This window comes from Macaca nemestrina, chromosome 9 (genome assembly GCF_043159975.1).
Source record: "Macaca nemestrina isolate mMacNem1 chromosome 9, mMacNem.hap1, whole genome shotgun sequence".
NCBI classification, from domain to species: domain Eukaryota; kingdom Metazoa; phylum Chordata; class Mammalia; order Primates; family Cercopithecidae; genus Macaca; species Macaca nemestrina.
This window is the reverse complement of record NC_092133.1, coordinates 67,288,034-67,311,586: the sequence shown is the minus strand read 5'-3', so window position 1 is coordinate 67,311,586 and position 23,553 is coordinate 67,288,034. Positions and strand designations below refer to the sequence as shown.

The following is a 23,553-nucleotide window of genomic DNA, read 5'->3' as shown; positions in this document are numbered from 1 at the left end:
ATTCAGCAGCTTAAACCATACCTATTTATCATCTCACAGTTCTACAGGTTGGAAATCTGGGCATGGCACAGCTCAGCTGGTTCTCTGCTCTGGGATTCACAAAGCCAAAATCAAGGTGTCATCAGGGCTGTGTTCCTTTCCCAGGGCTCTGGGGAGGAATCTGCTTGTAGGCTCATTCATGTTGGGGGCAGAATTCAGTTTCATGACATTGCAGGATCAAGGTGCCCGTTTTTTGGCCATGATTCTGAGCTTCTGAAGGCTGCCCGCATCCTCAGTTCCTGGCCTCTTCTCATATCTTCAAATCCAGCAATGCAATGTCAAGTCTTCCTTGCACTGTGACTTGCTCTGCTCTGACCTTCTCTTTCGCCCCATCTCTCTGCCCTCCCCTTCCACCACATCTCTCTGATTGACTCTGCTGCCATCCTCTGCTGCTTTTAAGGGCTCATGTGATTATGTTTGGCCACTCAGATAATCCAGGTTAATATCCCTACTTGAAGGTCAGCTGATTAGTAGCATTAACTTCATCTGCAAAATCCCTTCTTCACAGCCTACCTGAATTCATATTCAACTGAATAGCCAGGGACAGAAGTCTTGGGGCAATGTCTTTAGAATCTTGCCTACCACCAATGGCTTCCTAGAGAAGATGGAGTGTAGGCTGAGCTCTGCACAACAGTGAGACCTGGGTGGCATGGAGGAAAGGATGCCCCAGCGGGAGGCACAGCAGAGGCTAGGACATGAAGGCAGGAATTGTCATGTGCATTGGAGAAGAGTAAGTTCACTGTGATGCTGCAGAGAAAGTCTGAGGAGGGGGCAGGGGGTGGGTGCCAGGGTCCCCAAATGGGTCCACACTGAAGGAATCAGACTTCAGGTGAGCAGCACTTTTGTTTGGAGATAATTAGCTGGGATTTCATGGACCCCTCTGGGAGACACAGTGGGATTCAGGATGCCCTAAAGTGTCATAATCAATACTATCCATACATGAATACATGCACTTTTCTAGGGAACTTTCATCGTATTCCCCAAAGAACCCGTGACCTCTGAAGAGCACAGACCCGTGCTACAATCTGTCTCATCCTCACCCTCCACTTAGCCAAACTCCAAGTTACTTGAGTCCTGGAGGAATCCTTTTAAGGCACAAAATAATCCCCTCAACTTCGATGTTACAAATCTGTGACCAACAGAATTCTAAGTCCCATTTATTTTTCAGGCTTCTTTCCTCCCTCCATAGGGCCCCTAAGAAAGGACAGATGGTTCCACTCGTTTTTGGACTTGTTACCTCCCACGTCTTTCAGGTGCCTGCCTTGGCGCAGGCCACACTGGAGTGTGAGAATCGGTGAGGCAGTCTGCTGTCCTATGGTAGGAAGGAGGCATGAGTTCCCCACATACCCCTGTCTACAATCCTCAGTGGCATACCCCTGGTGGGACATACCCCTGGTGGCAGAAACTGGGTGAGGGCAGGAGAGAAGAGTATAACAGGAGGCCATCCTGAGCTGCATTCTGCATGGCCACCATCAGAGAAGGGGGCAGATGGTGGTCCATGTAGTGCCTCAAAAGGACCAACAAAAACACTGCCCCAAACACCAGCCTCTGATAACCTGACACCCAGGACATCAGCAGTGACGTCACAACAGTGACGGGGACCTACCTAAGACTTTTAACCCCTTTTTCTACTATTCCTCTGTCTCCTTGCCCTGACTCTCAAGGAGCCAGCAGCAGGAGGGCAAGAAAGTAGAAGTGAAGCAAAAGAACAGACCAATCTTGATCTCCAAGCCATGGGTCAGACCTGAGCTGAAGGAAAGGAAGAAGTTTTCAATTGGATATGAGCATAAATCTCTGAGGCTGGGCTGGCCCTGAAAGTGAATCCTAATTACTAAGATGAGGCTCTTCTAACAACCAACAGTAACCAAAAACTTAGAATCTGAAACTTAGAATCCAGGATGTTGTCAAGAGACAGGGAAAGGAGGCTTAATAGGAGCATGTTTAAAAGCAGTGATTGGAAAAAAGCCATTTCCTATTTGCATCCCGTCAAGTTTAACCCCCTTATATTAGTCAGAGTAATTCCCACTAGCCGCTCTCATAAGTAGCCCCAACATCTCAGTGGCTTTGCACAGTAAGGTTGATTTCTTACCCATATGACCCATGTCAGGCAGCTTTTCTGGATGTCTCTCTTCTGTGTGATGACTCAGGGATACAGGCTCCTTTCATCTTGTGGCTCCACCATCTTGCAGCTTCAAAATTATCTTGGCATCACTCAGGCAACAAGGATTGTAGAAAAGCACACCAGATAATTATTCACCTTATTCCAGGTAACATATATACCTTCTGCTCACGTCCCATTTGCTGGAGTGAGTCATGTGACCAACCTAAGAGCAAGGGAGGCTGGGAAGTATAAAGAAACTCTCAGATGTGAGTGAACACCAACAGCCTTACCATGGTACTCATGGTACTGGTCAAGCAGCCATCAATCCTTACGTCTTTCTTTCTACTGATTCTTACCAGAAGCCATCTGTGAGCTAGACCAATGCCTACTATGTGAACAAGAGGGTCTCAGTGCTTGCTCCTCCTGTGGGTATAGTCATGTGGGGTATTAGGTATTGACAATTCAGAGAGATGACTGCCAAGATGGGGAAGTATAGAGTATCATGGAAGCACATATGAAGGTCACCAAACTCAGGAGTTAGGGGAGGCTTCCTAGAGAAAGCGAGACCTGAAGGATGAAAGGAGTCAGCCAGGTGCAAGGTGGCAGGTGCAGGGCATCAGAAGAGGATTCCAGGCAAGAGTTGCAAAGGCCTAGAGACCAGAAAGAGCCTCTGGGGTAGCGTAGCCATCCAGCTCTTTTCCTGGGTGCTCATGAGCCCTTTCTCCCACTAGCTCTGCACCCAGATGGGTCCTGGCTGTGCAAATCCCACTTTGCCCACCCCAACCCTCCAAGCTGGGCAGTTAGGAAAGGTGGCACATTTCACTTGTGCCGTGTGACCTTGGACAAGTCAGTAACCTCCTCTGGGCCTTGGCTTCCCATTGGTTGAATAAAGCAGTTGAAAAGTTCCTGAAGGCCCTGTAGCTCAGTAGATGACCTTGTCCAGATGAGCCCTCTTTTGGGAATTCCTTTGCCCTATTCTAATTCTGCCTCAACAGCAAAGTAAGGCAAGCTGGGCCATGGAGGGAGAGGAGAAGCCAGTGGGCTGGGGGAGGCAGGGGAGACAGCCTGCTTCTCACCTTCCATCCCGAACCCACCACTAATGAGGCCTGTCTGTGGAGTAATTAGCTGCAATCACAGTGGGGTGCATTAGGCAGACACAACCTCAGTGCAGCGGCAGCAGCTCTCGGGAAGCAAGAGCCCAGGGCTTTGAACACTGCATTACAATGGGGGGATGCGTCCTAATGTCACTTAATTACCCCAGACAGCCTCAGATGTAATCGAGCCTGGATGGGCTGGCGGAAGCGGGCACAGGCGTCCAGAGGAGGCTGATGCGTTTATAATGATGCCACTTTGCAAGACAAATCTGGCCTTGGTGGGCTGAAGATGAGGAGGAGGAGGTGGGGGTGAGAGAGAGGAGGCTGTGGTGGCAACCAGACAAGGGTGCCTTCATTCTCCAAAGCCCTAGGAGATCTTCCAGATTTCTCCAGGCAGCAGGAAACTGGGTGGCAGGCCTTTACTTCCCACCCCATCCTCCAAGGGGCTGTACAGGTAAAGATTTTCCTTTTTGTTCTTTCATTTCATTCCCTGTGAAAGGTGAATAACAGGAGTTGTGAGTGGCAGTTAAGGGAGGAGGTCCTGGCAAGTGGGACACTGAAAACCAGACACTGTGAGGGACTGATGGATGCGCTGAAGGAAGAAGGTGGGGAAGTGCCCACGAGGATGCTGGCTTCCAAGAAAGTCCCTTGGACAGGAGGAAGAGCTCTGAGGTATACATCTGCACACTGAGTTTCAAGGGAGGACTCTCAAGATAGTGCTCCTGCCAATGCATGTACCTCCAGAGGCCAGAGACCCAGCAATGCAGGCACCTGGGGCCTCTGACAGGCCCTGCAAGACAGGAATCATGTCTGCCCTGCTCATCTTCATATTCCCAGCACCTAGCTCAGTGCCTCGGTAAATATTTATTGATTTGAGAAAAACAAACAAATGCCACTAACCCACTGATCCCTTTGGACTGGGTCATTGCTCTCCCTGGACCTCAATGTCGTCATCTGGGAAATGGGGCCAACAATGCCCAGCTCACCTCCCAGGGCTGTGATGGCAGGTGTCAGGCAAGCTAATGCTCACAAGACCACTTGCAGTGGTGAGGAGCCCCTGGCAGAGGTGAGGGGAGCAACTGCTTCTGGGGCCACTCTTTCTCCTGCTTCCTCCATCAAATCCCACAGGCCCACCCAGGCCAGACTGACCACCTGGACCAGAAAGAAGTGAAGATCTCGGTGGCCAGGGTTGGGGTGAAACTGCTCTAGGCCTGCAGAGAGGCCAATAACTCATTCCACCCTTTTCTCTTTCCATCCCTCTCCCCTCTTTGGCCTGACTTATTTCCTATACACCAGGAATGCAGGCTTCTGGCATGTAACTGTAATACTTCCAAAACTTCAGGAATGGTTGCCATGGAAGAGAATGTTCTTTGGAGAGGTTTCTCCAAAATACTAATGGGGAGAGGGCATGGTAATGGGACACCACTCAGGTGGGGACCTTGCACTGGGAGTGAGTTCAGAATGCCAAGTGGAATGCATGATGACAAATGACATTTGGGCCTATGCCTCTCATAGATAAGCAGACAGACGGATGGGAGCCCCTTGGAGGACAATTGGCCCTCAGCGGGCATGAGCTAAGGCTCAGAGGTTGGGAGTGGAAGGCAGATGATGTGGGCTGCAGAGTAAGGAGGAAGAGAATGTGCAGACAGATCATCAAGGTCTCCAATACTAGGCAAAAAGTGGGACCCTCCCCTTGCCCTCCCCTGCAAGTGAGAATAGTACTATAGTGATACATCCTGAGGTCACTCTTCTCCTTCTCCTGGACCACTGAGGACATTTTCAGCAATCTCTGACCTTATCTAACTGTGTGACCTTGGTCAGCTCACTATCCCTTTCTGGGCCAGTATAATTCCACTTGGACAACAGCTAGTAGGATTATATGGCTGTTATCACACTTACAACTCTGACCTTCTGTCTGCCGGTCACAGAAAGGGGGCTATGGGAGGCACTGACTTTCCCTGAGGTCTTTGTCACTGCACTCCAGAGCCTACATGCCCCCTCCCTGAGGCCCCAGCCATCACTGTGACCTACAGTGACATTGAAGGACGTGTTATTCTCTACCCTGCCCAATGGGCCATGTGCCAACACCTGCCTTTTCCACACGAGCCATCCGTCACTGTCTTGGTGTGTCGGTGGGAAGACGGTTTCATTAGCTCCTCCCGAGCCATTCATCCCCCAGTGCAGAGACAAATGAGGTCCTCCAACGCCCATCAGCCTGCGAGAGTGCAGAGTCCTAAAGGCAGTTTCTAAAGGGGTGCCCTGTCATATCTGCTCTCTGTACAGTTCTTCTGCTGGAGGTCATAGACATTCTCCACAAGGCAGGAGACAGCCTCAGCATGGATCCCCAAAAGCTCCATCACCACATCACCATGCCTGAAGTCCCTACTGTTAGAGGGGACACTGAGGCACTTCAGCCTCCACAAGTCTATTAAAATGCAAACACTTCTGGCAGGAAGAGGAAGAGCATGAGACTGAGAGCCAAGAGTCAAAGAGGCTCCTTTCTCTGCTGTGTGAGCTCAGGCAACTGATTTTCCCTTCCTGGGGAAATCTCAGTTTTCTCATATTTAAAAACAGGAGTTGGTCTAGAATCTAAGATCATCTTCAAGCCCTTTGATCACTGATATGAGGTTCAACAGGGCAAACGCTGGGATTCTGAGAATGTGCCAGTATATTTGAGGGAAGGTTAGTGCTCTGGGCCCACTTTCCCAGAGGACCTGAGGCCACCAATCACATGGTTTCAGTTTGTCAGACACAGCCAGATCCGTTAGCAAACACAGCTCTCCCCTCTAAACCATTTGGAACTTCTGGTTACTAGCCATGGCCTTAGGGGCTCTGCCAAGCAGTGGGCAGTGGGCAGAGTGGATGCCAAAGCCTGTCCTGGTGAATTGGCTGATAATGGGCCTAGAGAGGAGACAGAATTTTCTTCCCAAGGATTTTTTTTCTAGACTGTCAGGATGTGGTTCTGCCTGCTCCGCTGAGATGAGGAGTCCCTTATCTCATGATGCCCACCTCATGCATGATGCCACCTCCGGGCCACTTTTAGTTTCCCATGGGTTTAGCAAAAAAAAGAGAACCACCACTTCTCTACTTGCTTGCCCAGCCCAACAGATGGAAGCTCCTTATTTTTGGAGGGCAGAGGGAGAGGCGACTCACCTGCATGGGAACAGTGTGCAGAGAAGCTCTCACATCTCCACTAATCAAGTTGGATCCTCCATGGTTGAGCTCCAGAGAGAAAACTTTATGAGGCAGTCTGAGCTCTAGTGGGGCGAGTGGGTTGGAAGCTCCCTGAAAGGTCCCTGAAGTTGAAGGTGGGACAGCTGTGCCAACCATACAATGAGGGCATTGGGTTGACTGTCGTAGGCTCAGAGTAAACAGAGATGGAGGCTTGTTTGTGTGACCCAACATGTCTTGGCCACTCCATGGAGACATGAGGCAGGATTATCTGTCTACATAAGTGTGACCTTGGCCACCCATGCCAGCTTGGAGTGGGAGCCTCAGAAAGATTCTATCTCAAAGAGGGGGCCACAAGCCTCAGCTAAGCACTTCTTGGAGTAATCTTCTTTCATTGGCAGCCTTGAAAGAGCAATCATAGTTTTATTAAAGGAGCTTATTGGGTCAAAATACCACAAGTACTCACCCAGGCTCCACACACATGGTCATGGGAAACTGAGCCACTGATCACTGATTCAGAGCATGACCCTGGCCCCAGCAAGTCCCTCAAGGGGAGCCATGTAAGACACAGCCTTATAAGACATAAGAAACTGAAAGCACACTGAGCATAAGGCCATTGGTTTTCAAGGAGAGGCCCAGGTGGTCGGTGCTCCCAGAGATCCGGAAGGGAGAGAGTCAGAGGCAGAAGGAGGACAGTGGGGATGGCAAAGGCTCAGGGGAAGAAAAGAAGAGTGTGACTGGGGCCTGAAAGAAGGCTCATCTGACTAGAATGAGGGCAAAGCCAGGAAGTGGAGGGGGCCAGAGAGGGCCTTCAGGGCCTGGCAAAAGGATTTGTAGCTCGATCCTATAAGCAGAAGGAATCTCTTGAAGGCTTTTGATAACAGAAAAGACTAGTGCTTGAGGACCCTGAGAGAACACCTAATTCAGCCCTTCATTTTAAAGGTGGAAATCCTAAGACCCAGAGTTAGGAAGGAACACACTTGAAGTCATCCAGGTTTTTTAGAACCATGGCAAGGCAGGTAAATTTAAGCCACTGACTACTCCATGCCAGAAGTAATTGTGCTCTGTGGGAAAGAGATGCACCCTGCCACCCCAGCCCTGGGGACAGGGCTTTCAGCACCACATAGGCTGTGGACAGCTTCCAGCCACCCAGCTTTCATGTTGGAATCAGACAGGAGGCAGGGTATAGAGGCTTTCAGCACCACTCAAATCGTGGACAGTTCCTGTCCACTGGCTTCCCACCAGGAGGGGGTCTGTAGATGCCACCGTGGACAGCTCCTGGCCATGCAGTTTCCCCACTGGGGAGCCCAAGCCAGGGGTGAGGAAGCAGTGGGGAGAGGGGCTGGTGTGCTGACTTCTATTATCAGGGGGCCCAGATGCAAACTGAATGCCTGTCATATTTATCTTTGTCATCACTAATAATAAGTGGCCTGATTTGTCAAGCGGGGATAGATCCAAAGATGTCAATTAAGAAGAGAGAAAAGCCCAGCTGCACTGTATTTATCTGCTGTACAGATGCATGGTGACAAAAAAGAGTCCAAATCTTGGGACCTCCATGCCCCAACCCCTACCCCCCTCCCACCTTCTTTCCACCTCACTTCCCCTGCCTCATCTGCCTCCTCTTCGTCTTTTCTGCCTCCCGCTCTCTCTTTTCCCGAATGTCTTGTCCCCATATTTTATGGCACTTTCATCTCTCTTCGAACAGTTTATTTTATTCTCTCCTTCATCTTTTCTCTTTCTCTCTTCTACTCTCACCCTTCCCTCTCTCCTAGACCGCTGGATTACTTACCATTCACTCTCACTCTTTGGTTTACCAATATCCCCTCTTTACCTCCCCCACTACATCCCTATATCCCCCTTTCCAGGTCCCTCTCCTCCAAACCTCTGGATGCTATGACCCTTGTCTTCCAAACTGGCTTCCTCTCATAATCTCAGTTCACAAAGCATATTCTAGATTCAGAGGGTTAAATGGATGTCAACCACTGAAGGAAAACTAGAAAAGCCATAAATATGAAAGTTTTTACTTAAACTGCAAGCAGAGCCAATTTTTTAGAGGTTTTAGCTTTGAAAACTAAAATAAGATCTTAGGGAGACAGTTTGACTGGGTCCCTGAATCTAGATTAAAATCTGAACCTATGCAAAAACTTCTCAATACTGCCTTCCCTGGCCCTGAACCAATCATGTCTGAGCCCTGAGGTCACCAGAACAGGCCTTTTTCAGGTATCAGAGGGGCTCTAAATAGCACCAAGAATCTTCATTCTATATCTTAGGTCTCTCCAATCAAGAAATCACAGAGAACTGCCCCAAAAATGAAAATTGCCCCACAAAGCCATTGTACGCTAAGAGGGGTCAGAAAGGCTGTGAAGACTTATCCATTTTGGTGCCTTTTATGGAGTTAAGGAGAGGGTGACAATGCATCATCCTGGTGGTATCCACTCACTATCATTATGAGAGATTATTGTCCTCTTGTGGAGGACACATCCCACCCAGACATCCCAAGTTGGGGTATGCATCTTTTCCTGTCTCTACTCCACTAAGGCTATGACTTTCACTCTCTGGGCAATAGTGAAAATGGTTCCTTGGATTTGGGGATTCTGAGTCCAGAGCTGCTTGTATAGACAGAGGTCCCCTCTTTTTGGACCTCCAGCCCCAGACTCACAACCTCTCCAGCACACAATGACTTCACATTGCAGGACACCAAGGCTGACCATTGAGATGGGGTAGGGTTGCAGTCAGTCTGACTGAGATGAAGGGCCAGAGAGCAGGTCAGTCTATGGCCAGGAAGAAAAGAAAGCCACATGACCTCTGAGAGACCACTGGTCTTGCCACCTGGGCCAGAATCAGCTTCCCTGGACTTCACCAACTGGGTGTGGACAGGAGGCCCTTAAGCCACATCCTGAAATGTTCCTGCATGCATAGGGAAATGAGAAAAACTGCCCCAAACTGGTCGGAATGCTTCTCAGGTAACCACTTCACTTCCTGGTTTAGTAACTGCCAATCTCATCCTCCTCTGCCTTTCCTCCATCCCCAAGGACCAGCTGAGAGCATCCCCCACTGATGTCCCTGAGCAAGAACTTTAGGCATTCCTCCCAAGGTCCGAGGTTCCCCAGGCACTCTTTCTTCTTCCCAGGCTGCCTGTACCAGAGGCCAAGCCTGAGCCATCCTTAGAGTGGCATGATGACATGTAAAGCTTCTCTAGTGGCCATGGTTTCTTAGGCCCTTTAGAAGTCCCCAGGGCACAGGAATCAAGTCACCCGCCTCTAGACCCAACTCTGGATGGTAATTTGTAGTTTTCAAAGTAGTTCCACATTCATGGTCTTTTTTTTCATGATCTTATTTGATCCTCATGACAGCCCTAGGAAGAGACCGAGATGATGTGGTTTTATCCCCACATTTCAGACAAGGAATTTGACATTCATTTTAGAGCCTGGATTAGAATTCAGACTCCTTGGCCAGGTATGGTGGCTCATGCCTATAATCTCAACACTTTGGGAGGCCAAGGCATGAGGATCACTTGAGGCCAGGAGTTCAAGACCAGCCTGGGCAACATAGCAAGACACTATCTGTATAAAAAAATAAAATTAATAAAATTAAATAAGATTCCAGACTCCTTGCAATATAGCAAAACACTGTCTCTACAAAACAAAATGAAATAAAAATTAAATAAGACCCCAGACTCCTTGTCCAGTGTTCTTTCCTCTGCTCCATATCTTCAGAGACTATTTCAAGGATAGTCTTGAGATCATACAATAATCACTAGATAAGGTCTGAAGTTGATCTTGAGTTCTTGGGGAGACAGGTGTCATAGACAAAGAAATGATTGTCACAACCAGTACCTATGAGCAGAGACATATAAAGTCACTTGCTGCTGGTTCAATTTATGCTCACAAAGTCCAGAAATGCTACATGAGCCTGTTTAACACCTCCAAGACCCAGGAATGGCCTTACTGGCCAGGAACTGCCTACTCCATTTTTCTCTTTGTTTTATTTTATATTACATTATATTATTTTCTTGAGGCAGTCTCACTGTGTTGCCCAGGCTGGAGTGAAGTGGCATGATCTCAGCTCACTGCAATCTCCACCTCCTGGATTCAAGCAATCCTCCTGCCTCAGCCTCCTGAGAAACTGGGACCAGAGGCATGCACCATCACACCTGGCTAATTTTTGTGTATTCAGTAGAGACAGGGTTTTACTATGTGATCAGGATGGTCTTGAACTCCCAACCTCAGTTGATCCTCCCGCCTCAGCCTCCCAAAGTGCTGGGATTACAAGTGTGAGCAACCACACTCGGCCGCCTATTTAACTCGTAACAACAAAGTGGGTCACTGAAAATTACTCTGGGCTGGTAAATTGACAGTGTTTTCTACAAGCCTGCATCTTGCTCCTCCCTTTTTTACCTGTCATTGGAATAATAAAATCATAATAAAAATAAACATTCATTGGGCACATAATGTATTCAAGGCACTGGGCTAAATACTTTACAGACATCATTTCATTATTGATCACAACAGTCCCACAGCATGGGTAGTATTATCTCCCCTTTTTCAGAGAAGTCTGAAGTTAAAGGATATTAAGTAACTTGCTCAAGGATGTAGCTTGAAAGTGGCAATCAGCACTTGAACTGAGGTCTGTATTTCTCAAGTGCTGGAGCTTAGGACCAAATTCTTTGCACCCTCCTGTCTTGAGGTCCGGCCCCCAGACTGAGGCCTTGGCGAAGGTGCAGTTGGAGGCAGTTCTTCCATCAGCAGCAGACCTCAGAGTCCATCCACCTAGACTTGGCAGAAGCTAAGCAGCGCTCTACCCTCCTTTCTGGGACGTCCTCCCAGCTCAGCCACTGTAGCAGACAGTGTTGGTTCTCCACCTGTATCCCCTCATCCTTCCCATTTCAGGGCACACTGGCCCAACTGCCAACTGACAACATCTTTATTTCTTTGCCTGAGGACTTTGACTGCTGGGTCCTCTTTACTGAAGAGAAGGCCAGAAATGTCAGGGATGCCTCCTGGGAGCAGCCTTCAAGCAATGGCTGGTGAGACTTGCTACATAAACCCCCCTGCTCCCTCGCTCCTTGGGCAGACCATGTGCTGTGCGAGCTCTCAGGTTCCCCAGCAGGACTGGGCTCTACTCACCCACCCTGGGAGCTGGCTCGGTAGTGCCCCTGCTGCCTTCCTGCTGTCCCTACGGTGTTTCCCGCACTTAAACACGCATCTCGGGATTGGCTTCTGGCGGAACCCAAACTAAATCTCCCTCTTCCCACTCTCAGCAGCATCCCCAGGGAGGCCACCGGATGAAGTTCAGACTCTAAGTTGGTGTGCAATGCCCCACATGCTCTAGCCCTCGCCCACCTCACCTCTGGATACCCCTCTTCCCACACTCGCAAGACTCTGCTCACACCACTCCCCTACCTGAAGGCCCACCCCACAACCGCATCCCCTCCACTTGGTGAATATTAGTCACCTTTCAAGACTCAGCTCGATGGTTACTTCCTTTAGGAATTCATTTCCTGGCCAGCCTCCCTCAGTAAAAGGCGATCATTCCTGCCAGGGAGCCCCAGCTGACCTGAACTTGCCGCCTGCTCCCTCGCTCCTTGGGCGGGTGCATGTGCTATCTCCATCTCGGTGACCCACCATGGGGCTTACTGTTCCTAGGGCCACCTCTCCTACCCAGTGGTGAGCCCCTTGAGGGCAGGGGACAGTCTAATTCATCTCCCAGCTGTCAGGCCAGCTCCCTAACAAATGTGTCCTGAATGAATGACGGTGTCTCTGAGATGAGAGGAAGGGCAGGCAGGAGGCAGTTGGGGTAGGCGGCTGCTGGAACTCATGGTGCAGGGTGTGTTTAGTCCCATAATGGTCTCATACCAGGCCCCCCATGCCCCAGGAGCTCAGTGGTTGGGCCCGTTGAATCCAATAGGTGCTCTGTTCTCCTCCTTTCTCTCAACTCTGCCTGTCCTGGTCAGCGAGCCCGCATCTAATGCAGAGTCTCCCCTGTACCAGTCCCATCCCAGGTGATCAGTGGAGATAAGCTGATATTCTGGACAGAGCACCAACCTGAGTTTAAATTCCACTGACTATGGGTTCTTGAGCAAATTAAATGACCTCTGTTTTCTCATCTGAACCTCAGTTTACCCAACTGTAATAGGGGATGATGGACTATCTCCCCCACAGAGAAGCTGTAGGCATTTGAGATGATAACCATGAAGGGGCTAGCACATCTACTGAAAGGTGAGATGTGCAGGACATGGGAGGTGAGGAACACACTGGGCATTGAAATGTGTCAATTTTGGCCCAGTCCTCCATTTCACAGATGGGAAGCCAAGGCCCAGAGAGCAATTATCTTCCCAAAGTCACAGAGGCTGTCAGGGACAGGCCTGCAGGTCTGAGTTCCTTGGCTGTGTTTGTCCCACTGCACCAAGTGGCTGATTTGCAGCCATCATTGTTTGGCTAAAAATAGTTTAAAATCTCTTCTTCCCTCTTCCCCATGGTGGGTCCTTGTGCAGAGTTTCACTGGACTCCCCATTCACTACCCTACCCTAGCAAGCCTGCCCCACACCTGGCTGCTCATACCTGCACACACCCCACCTTCATCAGCAAAGGTCTATCCACTCCCCAGGTTGTGGATCTCCCGGGCTGCAAGACTGAAGACACTGAGAGAGGCTGGGGACTTGGGAAGTCCTGGATCCACCTGCCCTCTCTCTCCCACCATCCCCACCCATGACCCCAAGGTCTCTCAGCAAGAAGGCCAGATCTGGAGACCACCTGGAGGGCAGAGAACCCCTCATTTCCTTTGCAAATGTCTGTTGCCCTCCCATGAAGCTCCAAGCTCTATGCTAAGCTTTGGGGAGGCAAGGCCAAACCAGTCATTATATGCAATCCAAGATATTCAGGGTCAAGGTAAGTGAGGAGACAAAGCAAGCAAAGAATGAGCTCCTTATGTGAGAGCCAACACTCTTCAAGGCAAACATCAGGAACTGTGGGAATGAGGGCAGCAGCAGGAGTGGGTGGGCACTGGCCTGGGGACACTTCCTTCAGGGCTCACAAAATCCTGGGCATCACGGGGCTTGGCAGAAAACCCCAGATCCCCCAGAAAATGCCTGTGATTGCATCAACTTGCAGAGGGGAGCCCGACTTGGTGAGAAGAAAGTAGGGGACCATCCTCTCCCCTCCCCCAGCTCCCCCTTCTCCTATCCCCCACAGCCTCAGCTCCTGCCCCTCCGCCTCTTACACCATCCTATTAATAACTTGTGATGCCATTAGCTTTTGCTGTCACCAGCAATGACAACTCAGAAGCCCCTGAGAGCTGTCTGAAAAGACACAATAAACGAGAACTCTTAATTAACACCTCCCTTAACTAAATAAATTAATTTTATGCAGTTGTGATGTCAGCAATGTGACTTGCCAATGACTGAGGCCACTCGGACAGACTTGGCAAGGGCTGCAGGGCAGGCTCAGCGGGGTGTTAAGCTCTGCGGGGTGTCAGTGGGCAGCAGGGCATGGGCGTGAGTGTCAGCCTAGCCTGGGGATGGCATCCCGGGCAGGACAGCCATGTGCCCGCATGTGGAGTTCCAGAGGGGCAGTCTGGGGACCCAGGGCCTTTCCCAGCTTTGCCTCTAACTCCTGAGTGGCATTAGGCAAGCTTCCTCCCGGGGCCTCTGTTTTCCTCATCTGTAACACAGGTATCCTCTCTTGTCATGCCTGCTTCTCAGGGCTGTGGAAAGGATGAGAAGACGCAGGGTAGGAAAGGGGTCATAAACTATACAGTGCCATGCATGTGTGAGAAATGCTGATGACACCACCTTCCGCTGCCAGTCCGTGCTAGCTGGGCAATTCTGTTCTTCCCCTGACAACACACAGACGGTGTGAAATGGCCCCTGGGTCCCTGGGCATCCCTGAGCTTCCCCAAGGACACCTTGGAGACAGGAGGACTTCTTCAAGGCCATCATCCTCAGAAAGCCTTGGGTATCCACCCCTTAGCTGGTGTGCTCAGAGCAAATGAGGCCAGGACAGTAAGCCATTCCCAGTGCTCCTATTGGACAGAATCTGCACTGGCCCCAGGCTGGAGAGACCTGTGGTCCAGCCCTGAGCTGAGGTCCTGAAGCCAACCCCAGCTGTGCCCAGGCCTGACCAACTTCTTCATTCAGGACCCACATGAGCCCCCAGCCGTTTCCTGAGCCAGCCCCTGACCTCGACCCCTGGCCAAACCCCGATCCAGCCTTCCCTGTCACCCTTCAGTTCCAATGCAAGTCCACATGCTCCAAACCCCAACCAAGCCTAGGACAGCCCCTTCCTCCCCCTCAGGACTACACTGTGCTCCAACCCACGTTCGCCTTGCCCTGGGAGAAAGAGAGAGGCCCCAGTGTCCCCAGCAGTTTCTACTGCGGGCAACTTCCACAAACTGCAGGGCCCTCCTGCCACACTCTCCCCTCAGCAATTTCCTGTCATTAGCCACTCTTCCCAGTTGGCACTGTTCCCAGGCATCTGCAGACAGAGACATCTAGCAACTCACCAAAAGCCACACAGCACAGCTGTGGCTGGGCGAGGACTGAGATGGCCACCAAGAGATGCCTAATTCACTCACTCAGCCATTCAGTCACTCAGCAAACATGCACTGAGTACCCACATCCGTGCCAGGCCCTCGGGGTCAGTTATTAGAAAACAGACATGGCCCCAAATCTCAAGGGGCTCACGGGCTGGGCAAAGATGAGAGTTGTTCCCTGTAACTGCACCAAATGGTCTGCAGTTGCTGCCTCATTCCCTCCCCAACACACACACACACACACACACACACACACACACACACTCCACCCTCCAAGCTAGCAAAGTGGAGACACACCTGAAATTAGCTTGTGGTAATGGGCTTGTGGGCAGGGGTTGGAGGGAGGCCCAGGACCTCTCTGTCCATCTGTGATGCTATCAGGAAAGAGGCCCTTGTTGGTGGCCGTGGGAGCATGCAGTGCTGCATCAGTAATTGGGTCCATGTGGGCAGGGGATAAGCAATGATGTCCCCATGTCCCCAGGCACACAGGCTGACTTGCAGTGACCCTGCCTAAAGCCCACATCTCCACAGCCATGATGGAGTAGCAGTCAGCAGCCACTGGGCTGAGGCCGCAGGAGACCTGCCCACCAGGCCTTCCCACGTGTGGGGGCTCTGCACCGGGGCAGGATGTCAGGGAGGCTGAGGAACGGAAGCCCAGGGGCTGTCCCCAGCTTCTAACATCAGCAGTTCATAGAACTTCCTGCCTCAGGTTCTTGAAATCATGGCATGCTTGACCTCAGGTACCCCTTCCATTGTGCCCCCTCCATCCGGCTCTCCCAAATTCTTAGAAACCTCCTCAACCCCTGGCCCCTTCTGCAGAGGAGGCGGGAGGCAGTGAAATCACGGCGTGAAGAGGTGGCGGACCCGAGCTCCAGCCCCCACGCTGCCGGAGCAGCTGTGTCACCTTGGGCAGGTCACCCAGCCTCATGCACCTCAGTGTCTCATCTAAGAAACGAGGCTGTGGGAGCCCTTCCCACAGGGTGGTGGTGACATCAGACTGCCACTGTGCTTGGCTCAGGGCTGGAGGCACAGAAGATATCCAGGCAATGGGCGTTCCTTCATCTTCTCTCACCTGCCACACAGCCAGTCTCCCAGCACCACAGCTCCAAAGCAGCCCCCCACATGGGAAGTGCCTTGGGGGTACCTACTGTTCCTTTGCTCACCACCCCTCCACAGCCTCCTCTTGGGCTGGTCTTCAACTTCTACTTCCCCTCCCCCATGCCCTGACATCTGCCTCCTGCTCCTCACCCCTCACACGGAGCTCTCCTGATGCCCCGAGGCCTCCAGTGCCTCCACTCACACGGAACGGCAATGGTTCAGCCCTAATCTGTGTTCCTTCTTCTGGGCCTCCATATTTTGGAAGCTGGGACTGTTGACCTAAATGTATCCAAAGAAATACTTCCTAATGGTGGAATTACGGATATTGGGCATCTTGGTAGGAGGGAGCTTTGAGAATGAGAGCCTTCTTAACACCCCTCCAATCACACCCCATGGCTCCCCTTCAGGGTAAGAGTCTTCCTACACAGGATCAGTGGATCTGGAATAAAGCCACCAGCCACCACCCAGCCCTGAGCATGCTTTGGAACCCACAGCCTGCTCTTGGACGGGAGGATTCAGCCACAGCAGCCAGGACAGCTGCCGCTTTAAGAATAACTCCTGAGCCCAGAGAAGCATGGAGTGGAGGGGATTGATTTTTGGGTCCTCCTGGAGACTCGGATCCAAAATCAATCTGGCAATTAATAGGCAAGGTGTGAAATGGCTCTGGTTTCAGGTTCCCAGTGTCCCTGGTTGTCTTCCCCAGAGAAGGGGCCCTGCTGCCTCTGTGCTTCCTTCCAGCCCCCGTGTTCTGGGGCTCTGGTGACAGCTCTGCAGGAGTCCAGCTGGCTGGGCCTCTTCCAGGGCCTTGTCACCTGGACAGGGCCACAGGATAAGCTTGGCCAGCTGGCAGGGCTGGAAGGAGGGAGCAGGCAGCCTGGGTTATTGGCCAGGGAAGGGAAAGCCACTAGGGACCCTTTTAAGCCCCCCCATCTCCACCCCTACATCGCAGGTAAGAAGCAGGACATGGCGGGGGCTTCTAGGAACTCTAAATTTCCAGAGGGCCAGCACCATGGGGGCAAATAACTGTCCACCCTATGTCCTCCATCCACCCTGCTGACCAAGCCTGGTGCACAGGCCCTCCCCCATTGCACGACAGGCTGCTTGAGCCCCTAAGAGTGTGTCCATCCAAGTGCCAAGTGGGTCGAATGGCCCCCAGATGCTCAGAGCGGAACTGGGGATGGGCTGTGAGCCCATGGGAGGTTTCTTGGAGAGGTAGGGACTCAGCTGAGTGATTGGGGTGAAACACAGAAAGGCAAAAAGGAGAAAAGTGGCATGCCCAGTGAGGGATGAGTATGTGCCAAGGTCAGGGGATAAGATAAGCAGGTCACAGCACAGTGCATGACAGTAGGGGGACAGAATGGCCCAGCTCAAGGGCTGGAACACAGTAGCCTTCAAGGTGTGGGCAGTTGATGTCAGCAGCCAACTCCTGTCCGCCCTGCATGTCATGCTGGGGTCACCCCAGACCCACTGATCTGCATCTCTTCCTTGTTCTCCAAGAGGCCCCTCTCTCCAGCCAACGGGCCAGCTGTCCATAGCTACCTTTACAATCTCCATTACATCTCCACTGCCCACATTTCTTTTCCTCATTTTTCTTGCTAAAAGACAGTCTTTAAAAAGGAGTCCCTGAGCTCAGCCCTTTTCCAGCCTCGTTAATTTCATGCCCCACCTCATTTGTTCCAAGGACCTACTTTTCCCTCGCCCGCTGCCTCCTTCCTCCCGCCAGCTATATTCGGATCTCTGCTCCGTCCTCCGTAACCTTGTGTGCCGCTCAGAGTTCTGCGGGTGTTTTTCTCTGCCAAGGAACTTTGGTCTCAAAGGAACCGCAGAGGTCATCTGTTCACATCCAACCCCCTCCTCATGCCCGAAACTGGAATCCCTTTTCCAGCTCAAGGTTATCTGGTCTCAGTTGCACTCCTGCAAGGACAGGCTACTGCTCACTGCAGGGCAGCTTTAACTGAGACCAACTTCTTCTAGAAAGGTGGAACCAATCTGCCACTGATTGCCGTTTCTTCTGTGTGTTTTGTCTGAGTCAAGTCTCCCAGACAATACTGTCAGCCCCCAGGTGCAGGCCTCAGTCATCCTTTTCTTAGGAATCCCTTGGACTAAATGTCCTTTGGTTACTTTGGATGTGCAAGACACGTGACAACACACCATCCCTTGCTCATACTGCTGCTGGTGCTGAGACACTCACTCCTGCCCCTGTGCCTCCAGCAGCCACTAGGGGAGAGTGGTCACCTAGAAACTTCTCTTCATTTGAGCTGAAAATTACCTTTTGGCCCTCCTCACCCTCAGGAGCTAGCTCTGCCTTCAGCAATCACCTGGAGCAAGTGGAATTCTCCTTCCCCCAGATAGACCTTCAGATCCTTGAGAACTCCATCATGTTCCTTCCAAGTCCTGCCCTGGCCTGACTCTGCAGCCCAGGCACCACCCACTCCTCTCCAAAAGACACAGGGCAATTCACCAACATTTATCCAAGGGTAGGCTTCCTCACTTGGGCTGTGGTCTCTGTACAGCCAGACCGATGTCAACAGTTAATGCAACTCAGACCCGCCAGGGCTTTGGCGGCTGCTCACAGTGTCAGTTCATGTGATGTCAACAAACGTTCCCAAGTAGATTTTGCACAAACTTCCCTCAAGTTGAGCCACTGGCCCTTCATACCTAGCTGGCAGACTTCACGTTTCTCTCTGTTGAATCCCATTTCTTCATTTCACTCAGGTGTCCCAGCCTGCAGAAATTCTTTGGGGACCTGTTGTGGCTTCTCTTGGGTGGGCCGTCCCTCTCAGCCTGGTGACATGCCCAGACTGGATCATCAGAGGCTGTCTCTAGCAGGGTAATTGGGAAGAGAGAACCCTGGGACCCCTGGAAACATATTGTCACCCCAACCCCGCCCAACCACCTTGGCTTGCCAGGGGAAGGAGTTTACTGTGGTTCTGCAGTTGCATAAACTGGTTTGGTGGAGCGGGAGTGCGGGGGTTGGCAAACAGGGACCCCAGCCCCTCAGCACAACACCAAAGTGAGCCAAGGCCTCTGAGTCTGATCCCAACCTGCTCCTGTCCACAGGTCCAGAAGGAGGTGCCGGGAGCCCAGGAAGCAGGTGGAGAACCTGGGGGCATGGGCAACTTTAAGGGTACAGAGAGGTCACAAGGGACCAAGGTCTGGGGGATCAACTGTTCCTGGCTGCCAGGGAGATATAACCCCCGAATGAGTGCCCAGACCTCAACAGAAGCTGCCTCTCCTCCTCCCTCTGGTTCTTGTTGGGCGAGGGCCCCACCCACTCCCAGTTGGAATGGAGGCAGTGGGCAGTCCTTATAGATGATAGACAGAAGCCCCCACAAACACCCCATAGAAAGCAAGGGCCTGGGACTCAAAACATGCCCCTGTTTTACGCAGCCATTTCCCATGAGACTTGCCCAACACCCCAGACTGCAGCAACCATCCTTCGACTTCCCACACTGTCCCTAATTTTCTGGAAGCAGGGCAATAGGAGCCTCCTGCGAAATGGGCTGCTGGATCCTCAGATCGATTTGGGATCTCTCAGTAGGGCCTCACCCAGGACTTTACCTCTCACTCACCTGCCCACCTGAGGATGCCAGGAACTCTCCCATCAGCCACGGCCTCCTTCCGGCTAAGGCTCCTAGTTAAAGGGGAGATGCTGTGCAAGGGCAGGTCAACCTACGGAGCCCAGGCCTAGCAAAGCCAACAGGTCACTCCACCAAGACCCTGCCTCTTGGGGCCAGACTCACTCAAGACCCACCTTCTCCCAGCAGCTATGCAGGGTCACCTCTGTTCTGCGGCTTCCTTGAGGAAGGAGCCCTGAGCCTACATTGCAGGGGCACCCAGGTCACCCCCTTGCCTTCAGTGCTGGTGAATGATGAAGCCATGGTCATTCCTTTCCCTCCCCAGTCCCACCCATCCACAAATAGGCACTTGGGCTAAACCATGACTCTTCATTTTGTTCCCCATGACCATGGGAGGCAGGGGTAGAGCAGAATCATTGTCCCAGTTTACAGATAAGGAAATAGGATCAAAGACAGAAGCAACCTGTGGTCACCCAGAGAGAGAGTAGAGAGCCAAGACAGGGGTGTCTAGCTCCTAGGAGGGCAGCCTCCCACACCCTGGTCTAGGGCATTCCACCCTCTCTCCCACCGCCCGCCCTCTGGTTCTATCCAGACCATGCCAACCCCAAAGGGTTCCCCCAGAGGGGCAGGCATGAGCATCGCCACTCACTGTTCTTACTGCTCACCTTGGGCATGCAAAGCATTCAGGTGTCGGGGCCCTTTCTCACTTATGAACATCCAAAGAGGCCTATGCCTGCTGTGTCTACACCCTCACCCCTGCAGTCAGGCGATGCCCCACCACAGCACAGAAGCTGCTCTCACCAGGGTCACCATCAGCCTCCCAATTGTCACTCTGGACTCTCTCGTAGCTGCCACGCACTCCCCTTGGTTCTGGGACACACAGCCCCATTCCAGCCCTGCTCCAACTCTGGTCCCAGTCCCAGTGGCTCTCGCCCCTGAGCTTCTCCTGCAATGCAAACCTTCTACAGATTTGCACCCTTGGCCTGCAAATCCCTCCTCCTCCTCTCCTCCTCCTCCTCTCCCCGCGTTCGCTCTGATCCATTCACCCCATGGCTTCTGAGACTTCTCTAGGCGGATCATTCTTCAGCCCACATTTCTAGCATTCCCTGAGCTACGAACAGAACATTCAGCACACTTTAAAATCCTGCTTCTCATTCAAGATCAAGTCCCAACTTCTCCTCTTCCAGGAAGCCTTGAACACCATCCCTATGTACTGCCATGTCATTCAGGGTGCCGTGTCCTCTTCTAGCTGTGATGGTCCTGCCCACATCTGCCAGATGGCACTGATTGGACGGGGAAATGACCCTCCATGGGCAGCCAGGCCCATCATGTGGACTGGCACCAAGGGCTCTGCCCCATGGGCAATAGACCATCAGTTAGGGCTCTGGACAGAACTAGAGGAAGAGGGCCGGGCACAGTGATTCATGCCTGTAATCCCAGCACTTTGGGAGGCTGAGGTGGGAAGATCACTTAAGAACAGGAGTTCAAGGCCAGCCTGGGCAACACAGTGAGATCCCATCTCTACAAAAAGAAAAGCTAGAGCAAGAGGCCAGAGGAGGAGGGTGGAGGACGGAGCAGACAAGCAGAAGGAGAGACAGAGGCCCCGAAGGTAGGGCAGGAAGGAGGCAGAGAGGCTGGAGGGAGGAGCTGCCTGGCTCCTGACTCCATCTCTCCTCCCAGTAAACCTCATTATCTTAAGGCCACCTGGATGAACCTCTGGAATTACTGAGTAAAGGATTCTAGCGCCCCAAACAGACGAATGCCCTTCCTCCTGCGGGCTCCTACACAAACACAGAACCCTCGGGGTTTCCTCCCTCCACTGCCCTAGGGCCCTCTGTGGGATGAGAGAGCTCAGGAAACTGGCAGCCTGAGACACCAGCAATCTGGAAGGCCATGCTACACGGGTCTTCACGGGCTCATGGCCCAGTGCCGGGGCCCGTTAGGGTTAGCTGCTGAGGCCCAGAATCCGGTCTCCTGTCCCAGGAGCCCCTCCCACCTCACACCCAAGTGCACACAGGAGTCCGGGCAGTTGAGGCCCAGTCATGGCTTGGAGTGAGGCTGCAGATCTGTCTGGCATGTTGGGGCAGGAAAAAAGCCTGGGAAGGGTGGCCTGGCCAGCCTCCATGGTTGACAAAGAAGGACACTGAGGTCCAGGGAGGGTGGCTGAGGCCAAGGGTGGAGAGGATCGGGTGGGGCCGGCACAGTCCCGTCTCCTGAAGGAGGCTCTGCTGTTTCTAGTGCATCTCACAGCCTCTCTGGGGAGATCCAGTTTCCTTCCTGGTTTCTACACGACCTTGGGCCAGTCACCTTTGGTCTCCCCACTTCATTTCCTCCTGCATTTTAAGGAGGCCTAAAGCTCAGCATCCGGGATGTGGAGTGGTGAGAGCTGAGCCGCTGCCTGGAACCAGGCTGTGGTAGGGGCACAGGGCCAGGTGACCTTTCAGGCACTGTCAGGTGACCGGCACCCTGGAGGGCTGGACAGAGGGAGACCAGAGCCTGGGGCCTGGACCGAGCGATCAGCTCAGGACTCCTCAAGTACAGGGAGGGCCTGGGTGCCCTACTGGCCCATCCCTCTGCCAATCATGCAGGTGCCCCCAAGCAAACCTCTCCAGCAATTTTTCTTCTTAACATATGATCTCCTGCTGTCACTCCATCGCCTTCCCTCCCAGGTAGTTCTGGGGCTGGGGGTACACGTGAGTGTGTGAGCGTGTGAAGGTGTGAGGGGCATATGAAGGTGTGTATGTGGGGGGTGGAGGCAGGGGCTGTGTGAAGATGGGGAGTCTGAAGATGTAGGCTGTTGGAAGGTGTGTGTGCACATGTGTGTGTGCAAGTGTGCATACTCGGGCATGGCAGCCATGAGGGAATCTATAGATGGCTCAGGGGGCATGTGAGGAAGAGCGATGCTGGGAGTACGGCTCCTGGAGAGCTGGGCACCAACTAGCCCTGTGAGCAGATTTCATGGTAAGAGTCAGCGTCTGTATCCATCCGAGGTGCCAGCACTGCAGGGCCTGCTGCCTAAGCCACAGCAATTGGCAGGAATGACACTGAGGCTCATCACTGGCCTGCCCAGGTCAGTGGGAGGTCAGCATGGGGCCCCAGCTTCCTGGCTCCTAGACTGAGGCTGCCCCTGCCCTGTGCCATCTGCTCCACACCCCAGGTTCTGCTGGTTATAGGTAGCACCAGGGCTGAAGCTCAGCTATGGTGAACTTTGGGACCCTCATTCAGCCACCCTCTGAGGACTGAGGACTGAAGGTGCAGCTCTGTGTGTGCCCTCCATAGGCCATGAGCAGGCAGAGGCTCTCGCCTGAGCCCACCCCTCCTGCCAGCCCTCTACCCTTCCCTGCCTAGGCACAGTAAGCTGGGTGGAAGTGACAAAGGGTGCCTGGCTGGGGCCAGAGAGACAGCTGAGGCAGGCAACACACAGGAAACTGGCGTGAGTAGGCCCCTTGCTCCCCAGCCTGCCTGCTGGAGGAAGAGGGGGGAAACTGCCACTTACCCTCTCCCCACGCACCCATGCGCAGCAGGAAAGGGGCTGGGAAGGTGGCCTCGGGCCAGGGAAAAGAGAGGTGGGACTGGGGCCCTTTGTCAGACTGACAGGTACCCATGGGAGCACCCTCTCCAGTCACCCATCCCACACGGTCTCACTTCACAGAACAAGAAACAGAGGCCCAGGGAAGGCAAGTGAGGGCCTCTAGGTGGCCTGGCTTGTCATTAGCAACCATTCCCGGCCCAGGGGGCTCCGTGTCTGCCCCTCCCAGTGAGACAGGCTCCATTATTCCTGGCTTTGGGGCAGAAAGGGGAGAGGCAGAGTGGAGGCAGGGAGGGTCCAGGGCATTTCTGCCAGCCTTGGAGTTCAGTGTGTGGGCCAGAGCCATGCTAGCTTGGGAGGGGCGCATTCCCACAAGACGTGTTTTCATAGGGTGACCGACTTATTCCCATTTGC

General features: G+C 52.7%; 1 long non-coding RNA gene across 1 annotated transcript; it reads right to left on the bottom strand.

Moving 5' to 3' along the window:
* Positions 1-2,301: 2,301 nt before the first annotated feature.
* Positions 2,302-18,831, bottom strand: LOC112423888 (uncharacterized). The gene is made up of 3 exons (XR_003014469.2): positions 18,691-18,831; positions 3,397-3,724; positions 2,302-2,379 (listed from the first exon to the last, which is right to left on the bottom strand). It is a non-coding gene; the product is annotated as an uncharacterized lncRNA (long non-coding RNA).
* Between the last annotated feature and the right edge of the window lie 4,722 nt (positions 18,832-23,553).